Source organism: Lycium barbarum, chromosome 2, assembly GCF_019175385.1.
Source record: "Lycium barbarum isolate Lr01 chromosome 2, ASM1917538v2, whole genome shotgun sequence".
NCBI lineage: Eukaryota > Viridiplantae > Streptophyta > Magnoliopsida > Solanales > Solanaceae > Lycium > Lycium barbarum.
Window position 1 is genome coordinate 142836578 of NC_083338.1, and position 22066 is coordinate 142858643.

General features: G+C 36.7%; 1 pseudogene; it reads left to right on the plus strand.

Moving 5' to 3' along the window:
• Positions 1 to 287: 287 nt before the first annotated feature.
• Positions 288 to 12789, plus strand: LOC132629062 (G-type lectin S-receptor-like serine/threonine-protein kinase At4g27290; annotated as a pseudogene).
• The last annotated feature ends 9277 nt before the right edge of the window (positions 12790 to 22066 follow it).

The window sequence follows — 22066 nt, forward strand, 5'->3', positions numbered from 1 at the left end:
CTGAGTGTCAACTTGTTGCAAGTGGCGGTATGACCAACTTTGTGAGGAATCTCTCAGGTCTTGGTGGGCTGGTCTATAGCCTTCTGTCTTCTCTCGAATGTCGGAAGTAAATTTAAGGAAGATGGAATAAGAGTCTTTAAATCCTCATATGCGATAACGACTAGTCGAAACAACACTATTACAGTGCGGTGTCCAAAGGCTGTGAAGTTACACAATTTCAAGACTGTGAAACAACACCTTGAGTCTAAATATCATAGGCCACAAAATTAAAGGTTTAGGCATCATTGATGGAAGCTAGTTTCTTCCTACATTTCCTACTTTTCTGCTCTTTTATTCACAAGATTTATTCTACTACAACAGATGTAATCACTACAAATCAGTTCATCACAGATGGAGAAACTGTTGTTTCATCTGATGGAACCTTTGAGATGGGATTCTTCAGCCCCGGTGATTCCTCAAAGCGATATATTGGGATATGGTACAAGAAAATTCTTCCTGTGCAGACAGTTAGATGGGTTGCCAATAGAGATGAACCACTCACAAGTACATCTTCAGCTGTTCTGAAGGTCACTACGCTGGGAGTACTAGCTCTTCTCAGTGACAAGAATGAAATTATATGGTCCACTAACACCTCAAGATCAGTTCAAAATCCAATTGCACTACTTTTAGATTCTGGCAATCTAGTTGTAAAAGATGCAACGATGGCAACTCAGAAAATTTCCTTTGGCAGAGCTTCAATATTCCAACTGATACATACATGCCCGGTATGAAGCTCGGCAAGAATTTCCAAACTGCGCATGAGGCTTACCTTTCAGCATGGAAGAACAATAATGATCCAACTCCAGGGAAATTCACGCTTCACGTTGATCCTACTGGATATCCACAGGTCCTCCTCAAAGATGGCACAAGTGTATTAGCTCGCTCGGGACCATGGAATGGTTTGTACTGGAGTTGGGCACCTGCACCACTACTAATACAAAGCGGTGAATATAAATTTCAATTTGTTTTCAATAAGGAGGAGGCTTGTTATAGTTTTTTCTCATTAACAACTCGGCTTTATCAAGACTAGTCCTGGTTAGTGATGGTTATTTCCAACGCCTGACTTGGGTGGATCGGACCAAGAGTTGGCATCTTTACCTCAATTTACCTCTGGATTCTTGTGAAACATACAGCTTATGTGGTGCCTACGGGAGCTGTGACATATATCGTTCCCCTGTTTGTGGATGTTTGAAAAGTTTGTACCTAAATATCCACAACAATGGGAAAAAGGAGATTGGTCAGAAGGGTGTGTTCGGAGGAAACCATACCATTGCAACGACAAACTTGTATTTCTAAAGTATTCTGGATTCAAGTTGCCGGCTACTAAGTACTCTCAGTATGATAAGACCATGACACTTGAAGGTTGTAGGCAAGTATGTTCAAGGAACTGCTCTTGCACAGCTTATTCGAGTCTAGATATAAGCAATGAGGACAAAGGTTGCTTATTTTGGTTTGGGGAATTGATTGACATCAGAAAGCTGTCTGGAAGAGGGCAAGACATTTACATAAGAATGGATTCTTCAGAGCAAGGTAAGAACTTGTTTACGAAATTTTCCAATGATGTGATTTTAAATTTAGATTTATGCATGGAGACCATACAATGAAACAATAGTGGCCTGTCTTGAATTGTTGTGGCTGATAGAATAAAAAATTGCTGTAGTATCTAAGGCAGGTTCGAATGGAAAGAAGGCAACGATACTCGCAGTGAGTTTCTCACTATTGATGGCAATGATTCTGTTAGGCCTTATTCTGTTGATGTATAGACAGAAAAAGAAGAAACAAAAACTTAAAAAAGAATTTGAGCTTCCACTGTTCCAATTGTCGACAATAACAAGAGCCATAAATAACTTTTCGGCAAACAACAAGGTTGGAGAGGGTGGATTTGGACCAGTTTACAAGGTATACACTGAAATTTGTTGGAACAGTTACCTAATTTTGCTTAGATTAGTGTCTTAGAGATGATTTTCATTCTACAATATTCTTGTGTTCGTAAAATATGCGTTTGTCACGCCCCGAACCATGGCCTGGACGTAACACGGCACTCGGTGCCTGACTACATGTGACCGAGCGAACCACATGACTTGCTAAATCATCATGATGCATAACATAAGCGGAATATAACGTGAATGCATGATGAGCCTTTGTAAAACGTAATAATTCATAATACTTAATAAAGTACTTGTTTAAAATATGAGTGAGCCAAAATGGCTATACGACTCCAAATGTCTGACATAACATAACTGACTGGTCTAGTCTATGAAACCTCTATCATGAGTCTGACTGGAAAACATAATTACTGGGACAAGGCCCCCAGCATACCTTTACATGCAAAACTAAACAGAGAAATACAATGTTTAAACCCCGAATGAGATGGGGCTCACCGATAAGCTGGTACGAGTAAATCCTAATGATCAGAAGCGTCGTCCTGTAACTCCGTACCTGCATCGTGAAATACAGGCCCCCGGGCAATAAAAGGGGACGTCAACACATTGAATGTACTGGTATGTAAAGCAACCGGAAGAAACAACAGGGGACATGGAATAACATGATAAGAACTGAAACTGAAAACTTGGACATGAACACGAGCATGAGCATGAGTACATATACGTATACATAACATGAGTAAAATATGATAAGTAGGGAGAGCATTTCATAAACCGACATATCATATCATATCATATCACCACGTGGGTACGTGGAGTCTGGTACCTCGCCGGACCAGCAGAGCCCCTATACCTTGCCAGGGTATAAGGTAGTAATTTACCACGTGGGTACGTGGAGTCTGGTACCTCGCCGGACCAGCAGAGCCCTCATACCTTGCCTGAGGTAGTAAGGTACCTGATGGATCCATTCAGTGTAAAATTAAGGTATCGTCTTATCTGGGCGGAGCGATCCTTGTCCTACGGTGGCTCCGTAGTTTCAGGCTATCTGAGCCTTCTCGGTAATTTGTGCAACTCCCAAAAACATGAACATAATATAGTTGGCTAAAAAGCCCATGAATTTCGTGAATTTACTTGTACTTGTCTTGAAATCATGATTTCCCGAAATGACTTGTAAACATGGGTTCATGCAATAATCTTGTAAACATATCCTTGAGTTATGAGTAATACAATAGTTCATAATCATGTATTTGTAGTTGACTTGAAAACATGTTTATGACTTTCAAAATAACTCATGCAGTTTCATATGAACATAATGAGAACACATGAGAAAGAATTCATGATTCATGGATTAAGTTAGGATTCCTAATATCCATAATGGAAGGTTAGGAATACAATAACGAACATAGATACGAAACTCGTGTACATACATACATAATTACGGGCTACCAATATGTTGGGTTTAATGCCCTAGGATTTGAACTTCATAGATTTTACGAAACAGATCATGGGGAAAAACGTAGAGGTTCCCACATGTAGATGGAAGTTCTACATACCTTAACCTCCCGCTTTTGAGCGTATCACAATGTCTTTCAATCCCTTCAACTTCAATCTATAGCAATACAAGTCATAGGGATTCTATATTAGCAACCATATCCATGTTTTGTTCATCTAAGCATTTTATCAAACACTTAATAGGCGTGAAGCTTTATAACCCTCATTAATGGTGTTTTCTTCACCAAATCCCCATCCTTTTACTTCTAGCTAATTCTACAATCTCCATTAGATGTAATTAACATCATTTTTCATCAACCATATGAATACAACAATCCCAAGTCAACAATCCAACAATTCTAGCATAATTCATATAATCATCTTCAACAAACCCAATTATTATTCTCCCAAGAATTCATCAATTCACAACTACAAGTGAATAGGGAGTAGAAATATTACCTTTTGGGTAGTCACCACGAAATCAACACCCCCAAGTCCGATCTTTAGCTTAAAATGACGATCACAACTTGTACTACAAATTATCCTTCACGAACTTTGGGATTTGGGGCCTTAAAATTGGTTGATTTTCTCCTTCTTCTCTCTAGATTCCATTCTCTCTCACTTCCTCTCTCTAAAATCTGAATTTTGGAGAAAAAGTGGGCTGCTAGGGTTTTATTTTCTATATATACCAAGGGGAAAATGGGTTGACCCAACTTGAAAACGGGTCGGGACTGTTCTGTCTTAAAACGTCCATATCTCCCTATCCCGACGTCGCCTGTGAACCCACAACCTATGGTTGGAAAGGTATTTCAATTATCTACAACTTTCATTCTTTGAGTTTTCCCAAATTCTCAACTTACGATGGGGTTATGGCCTCCCGAAGTCAGGTGACCCGAAACTCAACTGCGGACCAAAACACGCCCATGTTACGGTCCCGTAACACAAGGGACGGACCGTAACGTGGCGTCGTACCTTGTCGAAAATTTCCAGAAAGTTTCTGGAAATTCTCCCTGTGTTACGGTACGCTGTTACGGTCCGTAACACAAGGTACGACCCGTAACACAAGGGACAGACCGTATCTTGGGACCGTATCGTGAACGAAATTTCCAGTGAGGTTCTGGAAATTTCGTCTGTGTTACGGCTCACTGTTACGGCCCGTAACACGAGTTACGGTCCGTAATGTCACCGTAACGTAGACGAATTTTCCAACGAACAGGCTTCAGTCAAATGGGCATAACTCTTTGCACAGATGTCCGTTTAATCCCCATAATATACCGTTGGAAAGATATTCAATAGGGCTACAACTTTCATCAAGGAGGTTCTTCCAGATTCGCAATGGATCAAGGAGTTATCGCTGCCCGAAATAAGCCTATCAACCATTTTTGCAAACGCTCAAACCTACAGTGTTTTCACTAGACTTCTAATGATATGAGCTTAAACTTAGTTCCAAGATGCGGGGTGTTACAGCGTTCTCTTGATATACTGTTGCCATTTCTAGGGAGTGCTGGAAGAGGGACAAGAAATAGCCGTGAAGAGACTATCAAGGACTTCCATGCTAGGATTTGATGAATTGAAGAACGAAGTTATCTACATTGCCAAGCTTCAACATCGAAATCTTGCGAGACTTTTGGGTTGCTGCATTCAAGGAGAAGAAAAGATGTTGATTTATGAATAATGTGCCTAACAAAAGCTTGGATTACTACATATTTGGTTTGGATTTCTCACCTACTACATAAGCCCAAATAATATATAATGCTATGTTCTATTAGTCATAACATGCATATTTACACCTTGGGAAAATCATGTTCGTAGAAAAAAAACTAATTAATCGGAAAGCTTATTTTGTAGATAAAACAAAGAGAGAATTACTTGATTGGCCAAAGCGTTTCGACATCATAAACGGAATGGCTCGTGGCTTATTATATCTTCATCAAGATTCCCGACTACGGATTATCCATAGGGACCTTAAAGCAAGCAATGTTTTGCTAGATACAAAAATGAATGCAAAGATATCAGACTTTGGCATGGCTAGAAGTGTCGTAGGAAATGAGATGGGAGCAAAAACACACCATGTGGTTGGGACACAGTAAGAATTTCCAATTACACAGAAAGCACTCTCATATGATATCTTGCTTCTTTAATTCTCTTGGTGTTTTTTCTTTTTTGGCATAGTGGCTACATGTCCCCAGAATATGCAATAGATGGGATTTTCTTGGTAAAATCATATGTGTTTAGTTTTGGCGTCTTGGTGTTAGAGACTGTGAGTTGCAAGAGAAACAAAAGATTTTTCCATCAAGATCACAACCTCAACCTTCTCGGTCATGTAGGCACTCTATACACAGTTTGTATTGCACATATATAACTCCTATTTTACTTGTACAACAGATGGAATTTATCATGTTCAATGATCTAAACTCGAACAAGCGTGGAAGCTTTACAAAGAAGATAGGTCCTTGGAGCTAATTGATGAGAAACTAGTTGATTCTCGCCATATTTATCAAGTTTTGAGGTCAATCCATGTGGGTTTATTATGCGTGCAACAATGTCCCGAAGATAGACCAAACGTGTCTTCTGTGGTTCCGATGTTGGCTAATGAAAGTCCACTGCAAGAAGCTAAAGAACCAGGTTTCTTCACAGAAAGAAACGTACTTGATGGAGCAAAATCAGTACCAAAGATAGAAAATTCAAGAAATGAAGTCACAATCACACTGTTAGATCCTCGGTAGTGTGTGAACATGAGAACTATTTTGAATTGCACACACATGAATAGGAAATGAACAAATAAATTAGAACTTTGATTCTTAAAAAGTTCAGTAATATCTAAAACATCAAGTTGAATTTTTCTATTTGAGGATGTTATCTACTTGTGGATGAATTTGATTTCTATTTCTATTCTTCGAATATATACTTTAGATATGTTTATTTATATCATAAAAATTCTAAAGTTGTTAATTTTGTTATCCATGAACTATTAGCTATAACAGAATTTATCGTGTAATTGTAAATCACAAAATCTTTATTAGTAATGGAATTTCGTACATTGTAACTCCATACTGTAGCTAAAGTATATAGGAAACGGTACAAAGTTGTCATCGGAATTTAAGCAGCACGTGATTTGTTTTTACCTTTGTGAGATATATAACTGGATTTTGTATCTTGGTAAGAAAATATAATTCAGAGGATTTGTTTTTGTAGTGTTTTCTTTTCAGAGAATAGCACCTTTTGTATCAAGAACTTCAGTAATTAAATATTTTCAAAGAATATAAATATTTGAAGAAATGGAACAAACTGCAATTAAGGCAGTTACAATCGATTAGACAAGTTTCCCTTTTTTTTTTCTTGATAATGGTAACATTTTTATACAACTATAAGATTGACTCCACTTAAAAACCGTGGAGCCACCCATAATTACAGATTAGAGGGGTTTCTATGTTTTATCTCATGCTAGAATTGCTAATTTCTTTTCTTATAACAGGCATATGTTGAATGTATTGAGTTAATGAGGATAATAACGTAATATCTTTTTGATAATAGAGATACTCTTCGAGGGCCAGTGGAGCAGAGGTTGAAACTTCATTTTTTTGCGCGGATTGCCCTTCTTTTGGGGTGGTCTTTAAATTTTGCCCCTCATATTTGTGGTCTTTAAATTATGCCTCATATTGCTGGTCTTTAATTTTTGCCCTTCGCATTGCAACTCTGAGCGTTCACGCAGAAATCACGAGGTTCTGAGTTTGAACCCCCGCTCAAGCATAATTTTTTTTAAAAAAAATTGCAAGGCAAGGTTTGGGTCGCGTGTATGCCAGACCCGACATATACTTGTTAAGGAATTACCAAATTTATGCCGGACCCGACATACTCATGCCTTATGGGCAGACTTGGCATAAGTATGCTGGGTCCGGCATAACTTTGGTAATTCCTTAACAAGTTTATGCTGGTGGGGGCATACTTTTAATGGGCAAACTTTTATGCTGGACCCGACATAAACTTGTGAAGGAATTACCAAAGTTATACCGGACCCGGCATACTTATGTCAAGTCTGCCCATAAGGCATAAGTATGCTGGGTCCGACATAAGTTTGGTAATTCCTTAACAAGTTTATGCCGGTGGGCGCATACTTTTAATGGGCAAACTTTTATGCCGGACCCGGCATAAACTTGTGAAGGAATTACCAAAGTTATGCTGGACCTGACATACTTATGCCAAGTCTGCCCATAAGGCATAAGTATGCCGGGTCCGGCATAACTTTGGTAATTCCTTCACAAGTGTATGCCGGTGGGGGCATAGTGAAATTTAAACTCTGCCTTGCGTTTTTTTTTTTTTTTTAAATTTTGACTGTGTGGGGGTTCGAACTTGGAACCCATGGGGTTTAGCCGAAGGGCAAAATTTAAAGACCACCCCAAAAGAAGGGCAATTCTGCGAATAATGGGCCCGCCCCTCTATCCTTCTCCACTTAAATTTCAATTTTTTTTTAATAAAGGACACTGTGTGTTCACTCAGCCAAACAAATCCGACATTTAACCACCGTTTGGGCTTATTCCCACTAGGTGTCCGGTCGGCCCAAATTAATGCCAAAAAATGGCCGGTCGACCCAAAATAATGCCAAGGCTGGCTGGCCCAACAGTCCAGGCGCTTAAAAAAACAAGAAGACTTTTTGTGGCGACTAAAACATCGCCACTAAAGGGCTGCTACAACATATACACATATGTTGGAATTATATATACACTTTATATACAAAAATTATACAGTTTATATACATATGCTGGAATTAATCATACATTTATTATACATAAATTATACATTTATTATACACATATTATACAATAATGATATGACATTCATTTTTAACATATACAATAGTGATACATATTACATACCACAATGATACGGTTTCTATAATACATTTTTTATATGTATGGTATACTTTGTATACAAGACTGATACAATTTATATACACATGCTGGAATTATATATACATTTTCTATACAAAAATGATACATATTATATACAAAAATGATACAATTTTCTATTCTATACAGGGCAGTTGCACTGTGCTGATACACATTATATACACAAATGATACATATTATTACAAAAATGATACATACCTTAGTGATTCATATTTTATACAGTTTTTATACATTACAGATAGGTACTAATACATATTTTATACATAAATGACACATATTATATATAAAAATCACAAACATTTTTGTGTTTGAGTTTTTATTTGAAAATTATCTTATTTAAGTTTTGGCTAATAGAGGGGATTTGTTTAATTGCTACATTTTGGGTTTGGGAAAAATTAGGCTAGAGGATGGGATTATTTATGGCCGAGTAGCCATATATGTCCTTTTCCCTTTTATTTTGTATGCGAGAAGGTTTCAACCTGTGATATGCGCCTAATCTACACATCAGACATTGCTCTTTTACCACTAGACCAAAGCCGAGGGAGCAATAACAACATAATTTAAATCGCCAATTTGGGGTCGAAGTAAGATCAAGTTTGCTATCGAACTGAATGTATCTCCCGTTGCAATGTTCCTAACACTACTTTAGAACAAATATAACTTTAAATAATGGAGAATACCTGGATCAACAAAACGAATCTATTGTTTAAGCCTCTAAATAAACAAGTCCATTGTTTCTTATTATGATTCGATTTAATGTAGAGTTGCCGCCATCCATTTCACGAAAAAAAAAAAAAACTTAATGAGCATCATTACAAGAAAATCTTCACAATTGTCATGTACGAGTTTTCACATTTTGGAAACGCTGATAATAGCACATTATTAAAGCTTGCAAACATTTCACGCTCCATATGACAAATTAAACGGTCAATTAAAATTTCCAATTAGATTCACGCCTCTTTTTAGCAACAACACAAACAAGAAGGTAATAACAAAACATTTTAGCACATCCCCTTTCCAATAGAGAAATCACACATCTTCCGTACAATATTAAAATCCTAACTATTTAAGTTTTTGAAAGATAAATGAGAAACTTACGAACTAGTGAGCCAATGAGCACAAATTTATCAATTGATGCAACTCATTTTGATGTCAATAACCTGCATTCACCTCAAAAAGTAGCTTGTTCATTCTCTTATGATACATTGCATTATACTTGTAGAAAATTATATAAAATTCTCAAGAAAGTCAACTTGGAGAAAGATGCATATTTTACTTGAATTCAAAAACAAAGGAGAAGGAACTAATTTGAATAACCAAGAACTGTCCATTCAGAACCCACCTAACATGAGGCCAAATGTGGTTAGGTCTCATTTGTCATAGCTGACAAAGACTTTCGGGGAAGGTGCCCGACATGGAATCGGGAAAGGGAGAGTTCTTTAAGAGGAATCTAAAAATCTGTAGCTTTAAGATTTGTGCCTGTGAACTATGAGAGTGGTTCAAAATAGTCCCTTAACTATGCACTTCACAATTTTGGTCCCTTAAGTTTGCAACAAGTTAACAGAAATGGTCTCTTAACTATGAGGGTTGGTTAAAAATAGTCCCTTAAGTATCCACTTAACAGTTTTGGTCCTTTAAGTTCGCCAAAAGTTTAACATTTTTAGTCTCCAATAAAATATTCGTCGAGCTCTATTTGTTAGATTTGACAAGAACTATGATAAAAAAGAAAAAAAATAGTGAGAACTAACATTTAAGGTACACATTATTAAAGAAAGGGCCAAATATCTAGGGACAAAACCGACGTAGGTAAATTAGAAATAGCAGAAACTTCAAAATTTGAAACTATTAAAAACAAGTGAAAAAACAATGAACAGAAACCTATGGATAAAATCAAGGGATGCTATTTTTAAATTTTTTATTGTTTTGGCAGAGCTTCAATATTCCGACTGACATATACATGCCCGGTATGAAGCTCAGCAAGAATTTCCAAACTGGCCATGAGGTTTACCTTTCAGCATGGAAGAACGATAATAATGTAGCTCCAGGCGAATTCACTCTTAACATTGATCCTAATGGATATCCACAAGCCCCCACCAAACGCGGCACAAGTGTATCGGCTTGTATAGGACCACAGAATGGTTTACGATTTAGTGGGTCACCTATACGACTACTAGAATGCTACCATTTTCACTTTATTTTCAAGAGGAGGTTTACTATAGCTTTTCACTCATTAATTACAGCTCGGCTTTAACAAGAATAGTCCTGACTAGCAACGGTGAGATATAACGCTTTATGTGGGTGGATCAGACAAAGAAATGGCATATTCATTACAAGTTACCTGCGCATAATTGTGACACATATAGTTTGTGTGGTATGTATGGGAGCTGTGATATAAATAGTGAACCTATTTGTGGATGTTTGGAGAAGTTTGCAGCTAAACATCCACAACAATGGGAAAAGGAGATTGGACAAGAGGGTGTGTTCTGAGGACACCCTGAGATTGCAACAAGGAACATGTATTTCTAAAATATTCAGGAATCAAGTTGCCGGATACTAAGCACTCTCAGTACGATAAAACATGACACTCAAAGAGTGCAGGCAAGTATGCTCCAGGAACTGCTCCTGCACAGCTTATTCAAGTCTAAATATAAGCAATGGAGACAAAGGCTGCTTGTTTTGGTTTGGGGAATTGATTGACATAAGAAAGATGTCTGAAAGAGGACAAGACATTTTCATCAGGATGGATTCTTCAGAGCAAGGTAAGAACTTGTTTAAGAAATTTCCCATGATGTACTTTTTAACTTAGTTTTTCAACACATGGAGATGGTATTAGGCAAAGTTAGTGGCCTATCTTGAATTGCAGTGGCTGATTTAAAAGTTTGATTGTAGAATCTGAGGGAGGTTCAAAAAGAAAGAAGGCAAAGATAATCGGAGTGAGTTTCTCATTGTTGATGGCAATGATTCTGCTAAGCCTGATTTCATTGTTGTACAAACGGAAAAAGAAGACAATCAAAACTCAAAGAAGATGGTGAGCTGCCACTGTTCAAATTTTCGACAATAGTAAATGCCACAAATAACTTTTTGGTTAGCAACAAGATTGGAGAGGGTGGATTTGGACCTGTTTACAAGGTATACATTGAAAATTTGTTGGAACAGTAACTAGTTTATGCTCAAGATTAGAGCGCTAGAGATGATTTTCGTTCTGCAATATTTTAGTCTTTGTAGAATCTATGTTCTTCTATTATACATTTGCCATTTCTAGGGAGTGCTGGAAGAAGGACAAAAAATTGTTGTGAAGAGACTGTCAAGGACTTCCATGCAAGGACTTGATGAATACAAGAATGAAGTTACCTACATTGTCAAGCTTCAGCACCGAAATCTTGTGAGACTTCTGGGTTACTGCATCTAAGGGGAAGAAAAGATGTTGATATATGAATACATGCCTAATGAAAGCCTGGATTCATACATATTTGATTTGGGTATGTAACCTACTACGCGCTAAAATGAGTAATACTTTGATCTATTAGTCATAAAATGAAAGAAGTAGCTAACAAGGAAGCTTATTTTGTAGATAAAACAAAGAGCAAATTACTTGATTGGCCAAAGCATTTCAACATCATAAATGGAATTTCTCATGGCTTACTATATCTTCATCAAGATTCTCGACCACGAATTATCCATAGAGACCTTAAAGCAAGCAATGTTTTGCTAGATACAAATATGAATCCTAAGATATCAGACTTTGGCATGGCTAGAAGTGTTACGGGAAATGAGATGGGAGCAAAAACACGAAACGTGATTGGGACACAGTAAGAATCTCTAATATCTGACAAATAATCTCATATTCCATCTTGCTTCTTTAATTCTCATGTTGTGTGTGTGTGTGTGTGTGTGTTTTTTTTTTTGGCATAGTGGCTATGTCCCCTTAATATGCAGTAGATGAGATCTTCTCGGTAAAATCAGACGTGTTTAGCTTTGGCGTCTCAGTGTTAGAGATCGTGAGGTGCCAGAGAATTAGAGGATTTGTCCATCAAGATCACAATCTTAACCTTCTCGGTCATGTAAGCACTGTATAATCCTATTACACGCACAACTCATTTTTTTCTTTACAGTAATAGAGTTTTTCATGATTCATAAGATCTAAACTCAAACAGACATGGAAGCTTTACAAAGATGATAGGTCTTTGGAACTAATTGATAAGCAACTAGTTGATTCTTGTGATATTTCCCAAGTTTTAAGGTCAATCCAAGTGGGTTTGTTATGCGTGCAACAACATCCAGATGATAGACAAAGCATGTTTTCTATGGTTCATATGCTGGCTAAAGAGAGTCTACTGCCAAAAGCAAACGAACCGGGATTTTTCACAAAACGAAATTTATTTGATGAAGCAAAATCAGGATCGCAGACAGGAAATTCAAAAAATATTCACAATCACATTGTTAGATCCTTGGTAGATGTAACAGAATGACTATTTTGCCTTGCGTGCACATGAATAGGAAGATATATTAGAACTTTGGTTATTGAGAAATACAATAGTACTTAAAATAAACATCAAGTTGAATCTTTCTACTTGAAGATATTATCTACTTATGGATGAATATTTTTATCTATTTCTAACGTTCTTTGAATATATACTTTAGATATGTTACTTATATAACAAAAATTCTAAAGTTGTACATTTGTTTTCAGAACAATTTTATCATGTAATCGGAAATCACAAAATCAATAGTAGTAATGGAAATTTCACACTGTAACTCCAGTTTGAGGGAAGGTATATTCAGAATATGGTACAAAGCTGTCATCGGGATTTAAGCAGCCGTTTAGCTTGATTTGTTTTTTGCATTTTATTTTTATGACCCGCAGCCGCTACACTTCGGTCCGCTCCTGTACAATAACCCGAAAACCAACCAGGAGAGATAACTCACACTAGGCAAGCCCCATGTGACGAGCTCGACCCAGAAGGCAAATCTCATACTGTCGTAGGCAGGGGGTTTCGAACCTGAGATCTCTATTATGGAAACCCCATGCTCACCAAATGAGCCACCCTTGCGAGTGATTTGTTTTTTAACATTTGGGAGACCTACAACTGAATTTAGTATCTTAGTTAGAAAATGTAATTTTCTTTTAACTCTTTTTTTAATTAATAAATAAAAGCGAACCTCAAAGAGAAGAGTACAAGGAAAGGGGGTGTAACACTCCGTACCTTTAACCTAAGCTTTGACCATGATCCTAGACTTAGAAAACCATATAAAGAATGTGGGAATTTGAAATTTCCTCTTCAGTTGTAAGATGGTGGTTTACGCCCATGAACAATGACCGTATTTCAGTATACGGCCCGTATTTCAAGTCGTAAACTGGTACCAAAGATTTATGAGCATTCTAAAATTTGACACTTAGAGGTTACATCGTTAAATACGGACCGTATTTCAAAATACGACCCGTATTTCAAAACGTAATTGAAATTTGGGAAATCTTCCTTGATGAAATTTATAGAGCTTTGAAATACCTTTCCAACGGTATATTATCGGGTCAAACAGACATCTGTGCAAAAAGTTATGACCATTTTACTGAAGAGACATAGTGCAGTCCATACGGAATACAACCCGTATTTCAAAATACGGCCAGTATTTAACTGAGCGTAAAATTTATTTTTTCCAGAACAGTGTATATTCATCCATATCAGTTCAAATCATTATTTTTCATTCCTTCAAGCCCTAGAACGACCTCCTACCCTCTTCCATCATCAAGAGCACCAAGGTAAGCCTACTCTAATTATTCCAACTCAATTCTAACATATACTCTAATAATCTAATCAAGAAATCATTGTTCCTAATCTAGGATTTTCAAGAAAACCTATCTCAAGGTTCAAGAATCAAGATTTAGGAAATCTTCTCCAAAACTCAAGTCTTTAATTTAAGTTTTGGAGCAATTAAGGTATGTAGAACTTCTATCCATATGTGGGAATCTCTACGTTCTTCCCCATGCTCCGTTTCTTGATATCCATGAAGTTCAAATCCTAGGGCATTAAACCCAACATATTGGTAGCTCGTATTTATGTACATGAATTTTGTATCTACATTCGTTATTGTATTCCTAATCTTCCATTACGGTTATTAGGAACCCTAGCTTAATCCATGAATCATGAATTTTTCCTCATGTGTTCTCAATATGTTTATATAAAACTTTATGATTTTATCTAGCAAGTTACAAGCATATATATATATATATATATACATATGAACTATTGTTATTACTCATGAATCAAGAACATGTTTGCAAGACTATGACAAGTTATCTTATGAAACCATATTACAAGATATTTCATGAAACCATGTTACAAGTTATTTCGTGAAATCATGATTACAAGTTATTTACAAGTTATTTCATGAAAATCATGGGCTTCTTAGCCAACTATATCATGTTCACGTTTTTGGGATTTGCTTAGTTAACCGAGAAGGCTCAGATAACTTGAAACTACGTAGCCACTGTAGGATAAGGGTTGTCAGCAAGGAGGCAACACCTTCATTATGCAGTTTGGATCCTTACATGCTTATTATTACTTAAATCTCATATCTCTGGCAAGGTGTGAGTGTTCTGCTGGTAGGACGCAAGTACCATATCATGTTGTCTGTTATACTATAGCATTCCTCACGTTACAAGCAGTTTTATATACATGTATTTCCATTGATTTACTGTTTTCAGACTTTACTCACGTTTCATGCTCATGTTCAAGTTACATTCAGTTTCAGTTCATGTCCTATACCTATGTTGTGTCATGTTCTTTATTTCAGCAGGTTTTACATACTAGTACTATTCACCATGTACTAACGTCCCTTTTGCCCGAGGCCTGCACTTCACGGTGCAGATACCGATTTTCAGGAGCATACACCTACGCAGTAGGATCACCTCAGTTATTAGCTTATTGGTGAGCCCCACTCCTTTCGGGGTTCAACATGGAGTTTGCATTAGTATTCAGTTATGGTAGTCCAGGGCCATGTCCTGGTAGTTGGCATTCAGACATGTTTTAGAGGTTTCATAGACAGATGTTAGTTCACAGAGTCAGTTATGTTTTCATGCTTGCAGACTATTACGTTTTCGTGATTTTTCATGCTATGAGATAATTTCAAGACTTTATTCCGCAAATGACATTTTCATGATTCATTTAAATTGCATCATATAGAGTATATTGTTTTTGATGCCATGTTGACAAGCAAGCCATGAAGTTCGCTCGGACACATACAAGCAAGGCCCGAGTGCCGTGTTACGCCCAGGCCATGGTTCGGGGCGTGATAAGGAGCTAGGCTTTACCTTACTAATCCTAATGAGGTAACGAACCTCTACTAATTAACAAGCATGAAGAAAATCGGAGCTAGAGAAAACTAGGGATTTTATCCTACTAATTAACAAGCATGAAGAAAATCAGAGCTAGAGAAAACTAGGGATTTTATAATCATCAAAAAGTTTATAATACACTCCATGATGATATCACAAATGAAGATGCTTAAGTAATGTAAAAATATAAAAGTCGTGAATAAAGCTCAAACTTCATGTTATATACGTATGAACTAAAAAAGATTGCTTGCCCGTCTAAGGTAACCTGAAGTATTTTCCTCTGGTCTTCTTCTTCAGATTTGTCCAACAATACTTGATACTTCATCACTTCTTGGATTGATTGGATCTTTTTAAAGTTGATGACACTGTCAGATGATTCTTCTTTGCCAGTCGCATCGGTAGGTGCCTTAGAACAAATTCCTCAGTCATCTTACCATCCTAGCTATGTTTTCTTCCATCTGTCTTCTTTTTGCTTTTGTTGCTTCCACTTCTTTGTTGCCTAGTTGAGAGATCTCCATCCTTAGCCACCTTATCAAAGCATATGTCTAGCATAGCATCCTCATCATCCCCATCGGACATGTCATATCATAAGCTGCAGGTGATGCTGCTTGTTGTCCCATATGCCCAAGAGATGTGGTATTGGTTGTGAAAATTTGCATAGCTAGAGGTGTAACACCACACACTTCATGCTGCTGATTGCTAACAATTGGAGTAGTCACTTGAGTTCCAAATTCCAATAATAATTTCAAAGGTTTTTAATTTTCAGTTTTTCTAATTCTTTTAAGAGAATAGCATCCTATTTGCATCAAGAACTTCAATAATTTAGTATTTTGATGAAATGGAATGATTTGCAATCCAGACTGACACAATCGACTAAAATTTTAGGCCAGTTCTTATGTTTTATCTTATACTAATTAGCATCGTTAATTTTTTTTTTATAACATGCTTATATTAAATTTATTGCCTTAAGGAGAATAATAACATAATATACTTTTGATAATCAAGAAATCCCTACGAATCAGTGGAGCACAGTTCGAGACTCAGTGACAACGGTCTGTCCCTCTATCATTTCCCACTTAAATGTAACTTTTTCTGTGAACAATAGTAACATAATATTTAGATATTCAATTTAGGGACGAAAGTAAGGTCAAGTTTGCTGTCGAAACGAATGGATCTCCCATTGCAATGTTCCAAATACTAATTTAGAATAAATAATTTTTATGGTAAATAATGTAGAAATATATGGGGATTAACAAAATGAAAAGAATAGCTCCTCATGAAAATGTGGTAACATAAGATGATTAACATATGTTTATATAATCAGACGACTTATAAGATGATTACAAGTAACTTTCTATGACAATCATTAATTGGTAAGCTGGTCAAAAAATTTCTTACTAGACTCTCGAAAAAACGAAAAGTATTACATAAGTTGGGATAGAGGGGGTAATAATTTCTATAAGGGAATGAAAAATTAACTAAAATCATTAGGCAGATAATGTAGAATCATGACTCCATTGCAGTACCACTCCCACCAATTATCCGCAGATATTAAAATCATCAAAGTAGCAGCAAAGGACTATACTAAAAATATGTAGTGCTAGAGTGGAAATGGAGATGGACTGAAAAATCTCAAAGTAAAGGTTCTTCTAATTTGTGGCTTTAAACCTTCGTGTAGCTTGCTAGAAGATGAAGTAAACCAGATAGCGAAATAAAGGAAAGTAGGAAAGCTAAAAATGAAAAAGGGTCAAATTTGTTGTGCAATTCTAAATTGATTGTCTTTATTTTCCACTAAGCTTTTGGTCTATTTTTTTTTTTAGATTTAGAAAAAAAAATCATTTTTGCCCCTCTGAAGAATTGAAGTTCAACTCATTTGAAGGACAAAAATTAAAGATCAGTCCATTTGAGGGGCAAACCGTGCAATTTCTTCTAATGAGAGCCTACTGCCAAAGGCTAAAGAACCAGGATTTTTCACAGAATAAAATGTATTTGATAAAGCAACAAGGATCACACAAAGCTAGTTCAAAAAATGAAGTCACAATCACAGTGTTAGATCCCCGATAGAGTTTGACAAGATAACTATTTTGACATGTGTGCACTTGAATTGGTAAAGTACAGAAGTCAGAAGTTTGACCAGACACCACGATTGTTAAAAATGTTTCTTATATCACAAAAATTCTGAAGTTATAAATTTGTTTTACAAACTATTAGCTATAACAAATTTTATGGTGTTATTGGGAATCATAAAATCAATATCAGTAATCGAAATTCCGCGCATTGTAACTCTAGTTTTTAGTGGAAGTATATATCTAGATAATTTTACAGAGTTGTTATCAGAATTTTAGCAGCCCTTTACCTTAACTTGATTTGTTTTTGCATTTGTGAGACATACAGCTAAATTTGGTAGTTTACTTAGAAAATGTAAATTCGAATAATGATTTTAGAGGTTTTGATGTGTAGTTTTTCCCTTTTCAGATAATAGCGCCCTCTCTCGTATCTCTTTTCCCACTTCATAGTGGAAAGATAAAGAAAAAGAAAACACATAAACAAATGTCAGACCTGAGTGTCAACTTGTTGCAAGTGGCGGTATGATAACAGAATTATAGCAGTTAGAAGTGAAGTCCAGGAATCAGTTAGCATTTAAAAGTTAGTTGGCCATGTCAGCAGTTGGTTAGAAGAAGTTAGTTAAGCAGTTTCAAGTTAGTTCAGTAGCTGATTCATTAGCTGTCAATTAGTTGTAATTAGTCAAGTAGTTAGTAGATATTTTCATGGTATTCAACAACTATAAAGCATTGTAATTGAAGGATTCCAATCATCAATATACAGATTCATAAATTCTCTATCTAAACTTTTATTCTCTCTTCTATTCTATTCCCATTCTTCTGGTTACATTGAACTGTCAAATTCGAGTACTCAAACCTAGAATTCTTGTTGAATTTTGTATTTGAGTAACATTGGTATCAGAGCTTTCGAATCCTTGGATCAAAATGACAAAATCAACTCGTGCAACTGAGAACTCTAACAGTGAAGTGGGTGAACTTTGTGAGATGATGCAGAAGAGCAGAAATGAGCACCTTAGCTAGTGAAGTTTCAACACTAAAGAAACTTGATCAGGTAGTGCTAGAGATGAAGGAGAAATTGACAAATCTAGTGGTCAATTTGAGGGATAAATCTCCTATGGCAAGAGAGGAAATTCCAGAAGGGGTAAGGTAGTTTGAAGGAACCTCGAGGCAAGCTAAAGGTGGAAGGAAATTTGAAGGAACTACTAGACAGTTTGAGGAAAGATTCCAAAGAGAAAGGAGTGTTAGCAGCTACACAAACCACAGTTCTCAATTTTCAAGGTGGTTAAAATTGGAGTTTCTGAGATTTTCTGGGGAGGATCTTAGATCTTGGTTGTTCAGAATTGAACAATTTTTCCACATGGATAATATCCCTAGGGAAGATAAAGTGAAAATTGCATCAATGCAGTGGCACATTTCTTACATGAAGTATAGACAGTACTTACAACCTCCAACATGGACCGAGTATGTAATGGCTTTGGTAGAAAGATTTGGGATAGATTATGATGATCCAATGGAAGAGATTAAGAAGGTTAAACAAATTGGAAATGTGAAGGATTATCAGGCTGTTTTTGAGAAAAACTTGACAAGGGTCAATTTATCTCAAGAAAATGCTATCAGTTGTTTCCTTAGAGGGTTGAAACGTGAACTTAACATGGCTGTAAAGATGCAGGGACCACAGACCTTGTCTCAGGCTTACAAGGCAGCAAGGATGCAAGAAGCTTATCTTGCAGCCATAAGTCAAGGAGGTGGCACTGGAGTTCAGACTCAAACTAACACAAAAAGTTATGGAGATCAGAAGTTTCAATCCAAACCCCCATTATTACCAACTCCAACTTATGGAAATACAATGCCATATAAAAGGGTTAATAGAAGAACTCTAAGTGTGGAAGAGATGAATGACAAAAGGGCCAAAGGACTCTATTATTTTTGTGATGAAAAATATGTTCCTGGTCATAAATGTAAGAATTTGAAGCAGCTGTATCTACTAGAATTGGAAGAAGTGGTACCAATAGTGGAAGAACCAAGTGAAGATGAGGTAATGGATTTAGAGGAACAACAATTACAATTACCACACACATTGGAGCAAATGGAGATTTCAACTCATGCTTTGAATGGAACATTGGGATATAGGACTATGAGGGTAACTAGTTATCATTCAAAAAAACCACACCACATTTTGATTGATACTGGAAGTTCTCATAATTTCATTGACCCTAATGTAGTTATGAAGCTAGGGTGTCAAATCAAACCTACTCTACCAAATGTGGTGTTTGCAGCTAATGGTAATGCAATGAAGGTGGATCAGATGTGCACTATTTCTTGGTTGCTGCAAGGAGTGGAATTCTCAGCTGAATTCTTACTCTTACCTTTAGGCTCTTGCAGTATAGTATTGGGGGTCCAATGGCTATTGACATTAGGATATATCAAGATGAACTTTAAGAACCTTACTATGGAGTTTTAGTATGAAGGGAAGAAGCACTGTCTTAGAGGATCTGGAAACCAAATCACTTCTCCTGGAGCTGGAAAAATAGCCAAAATATCTGGTAATCAATCTGAGTTATGCATGATACAAGTTGTCCCATCTATGAACACTGAATTTCAATGGTATGCCTTAGAGTCTACAACTGATCCAACTACTGATACTAGATTATTAGACTTAGTACATGAGTTTAAACAACTGTTTGAAGAACCAAAATAACTACCCCCATTTAGAGGTGTTTTTGACCACAGAATTGTGTTGAAAAGTGGTACTGAACCTGTCAATAAGAGACCATATAGATATCCTTCTGTTAAGAAAGACATCATTGAAGAAATGGTTCAGCAGATGTTGGATCAGAGAATTATCCAGCCCAGTTGCAGTCCCTTTGCTTCCCCAGTTGTGTTAGTAAGAAAAAAGGATGGGTCTTGGAGAATGTGTGTAGATTATAGAGACCTCAATAAGTTCACAGTAAAGAGCAAATTTCCTATCCCTATTGTTGAAGACTTACTTGATGAGTTGGGAGGTTCAAAAATATTTTCTAAGATTGATCTTAGATCAGGTTACCATCAATTAAGAATGGAAGTAGAAGATGTACCAAAAACAACTTTTAGAACTCATTCAGGACATTTTGAATACTTGGTCATGCCCTTTGGCCTTTCAAATGCCCCTGCCATATTTCAAGGCCTCATGAATACTGTTTTCCACAATTTTCTCAGGAAATTTGTATTAGTGTTCTTTGATGATATATTGATATATAGTCAGTCAATGGATGATCACTTAGTCCATCTTAAGGCTGTATTTGGAGAAATGCAGAAACATCAACTTTTTGCAAAAGAAAGTAAGTGTTTCTTTGGAGTACAAAGGATAGAATATTTGGGTCACTTCATCACTCAAGAAGGAGTATCCACTGACCCTCAAAAGATTGAAGCAGTTAGAAAATGGCCACTTCCTACTACCATCAAATAGTTAAGAGGTTTTCTGGGGTTAGCTGGTTATTACAGAAGATTCATACAAGGATTTGGAGTCATTAGCAAGCCATTAACTGACTTGTTAAAGAAGGATAAATTCAAATGGGCAGATGCTGCAACCGTTGCATTTAAGACATTGAAGGTGATGCTTACTCAAGCTCCTGTTCTATCATTACCAGATGCAAACAAGACTTTCATTGTGGAAACTGATGCAAGTGGCTATGGGATAGGAGCTGTTTTGATGCAGGAAGGTCATCCTATTGCATTTATCAGCAAGGCCTTATCACCAAGACATGCTGCTATGTCTGTCTATGACAGGGAATTATTGGCTATTGTCCAAGCTGTGACTAAATGGTCTCAGTATTTGCTTGGTCAAAAGTTCATTATCAGAACTGACCAAAAGGCTTTGAAGTTTTTAATGGAACATAAGTTACACACAAACTCTCAATTGTCTTGGCTTACTAAGCTGATGCCATTTGACTATACAATTGAGTACAAGCAAGGGGTGGAAAATAAGGTTGCTGATGCACTTTCCAGAGTAACTGGTGCTGAATTGATGTCATTGGTTCTTTCTGCCAATAATACTGATCTGTTGCAGGCTATATCTGATAGTTGGCACGCAGATACTGAGTTAAAATCCTTGATTCACCAATTGCAAACACAGGCTGGTTCTCATAAACAGTACACTTGGCAACACCAACAACTCAGGAGGAAAGGAAAACTGGTGGTGGGAAGAAATTTAGGCTTAAGAAAGGAGATCATTACTCTTTGGCATTCATCTCCTCAAGGTGGGCATTCTGGCATTGAAGCAACTCTGAAGAGATTATTGACCTTTTTTTACTGGAAAGGCATCAGATATGATGTCGAGGACTTTGTGTTGAAGTGTGACATTTGTCAGAAGAA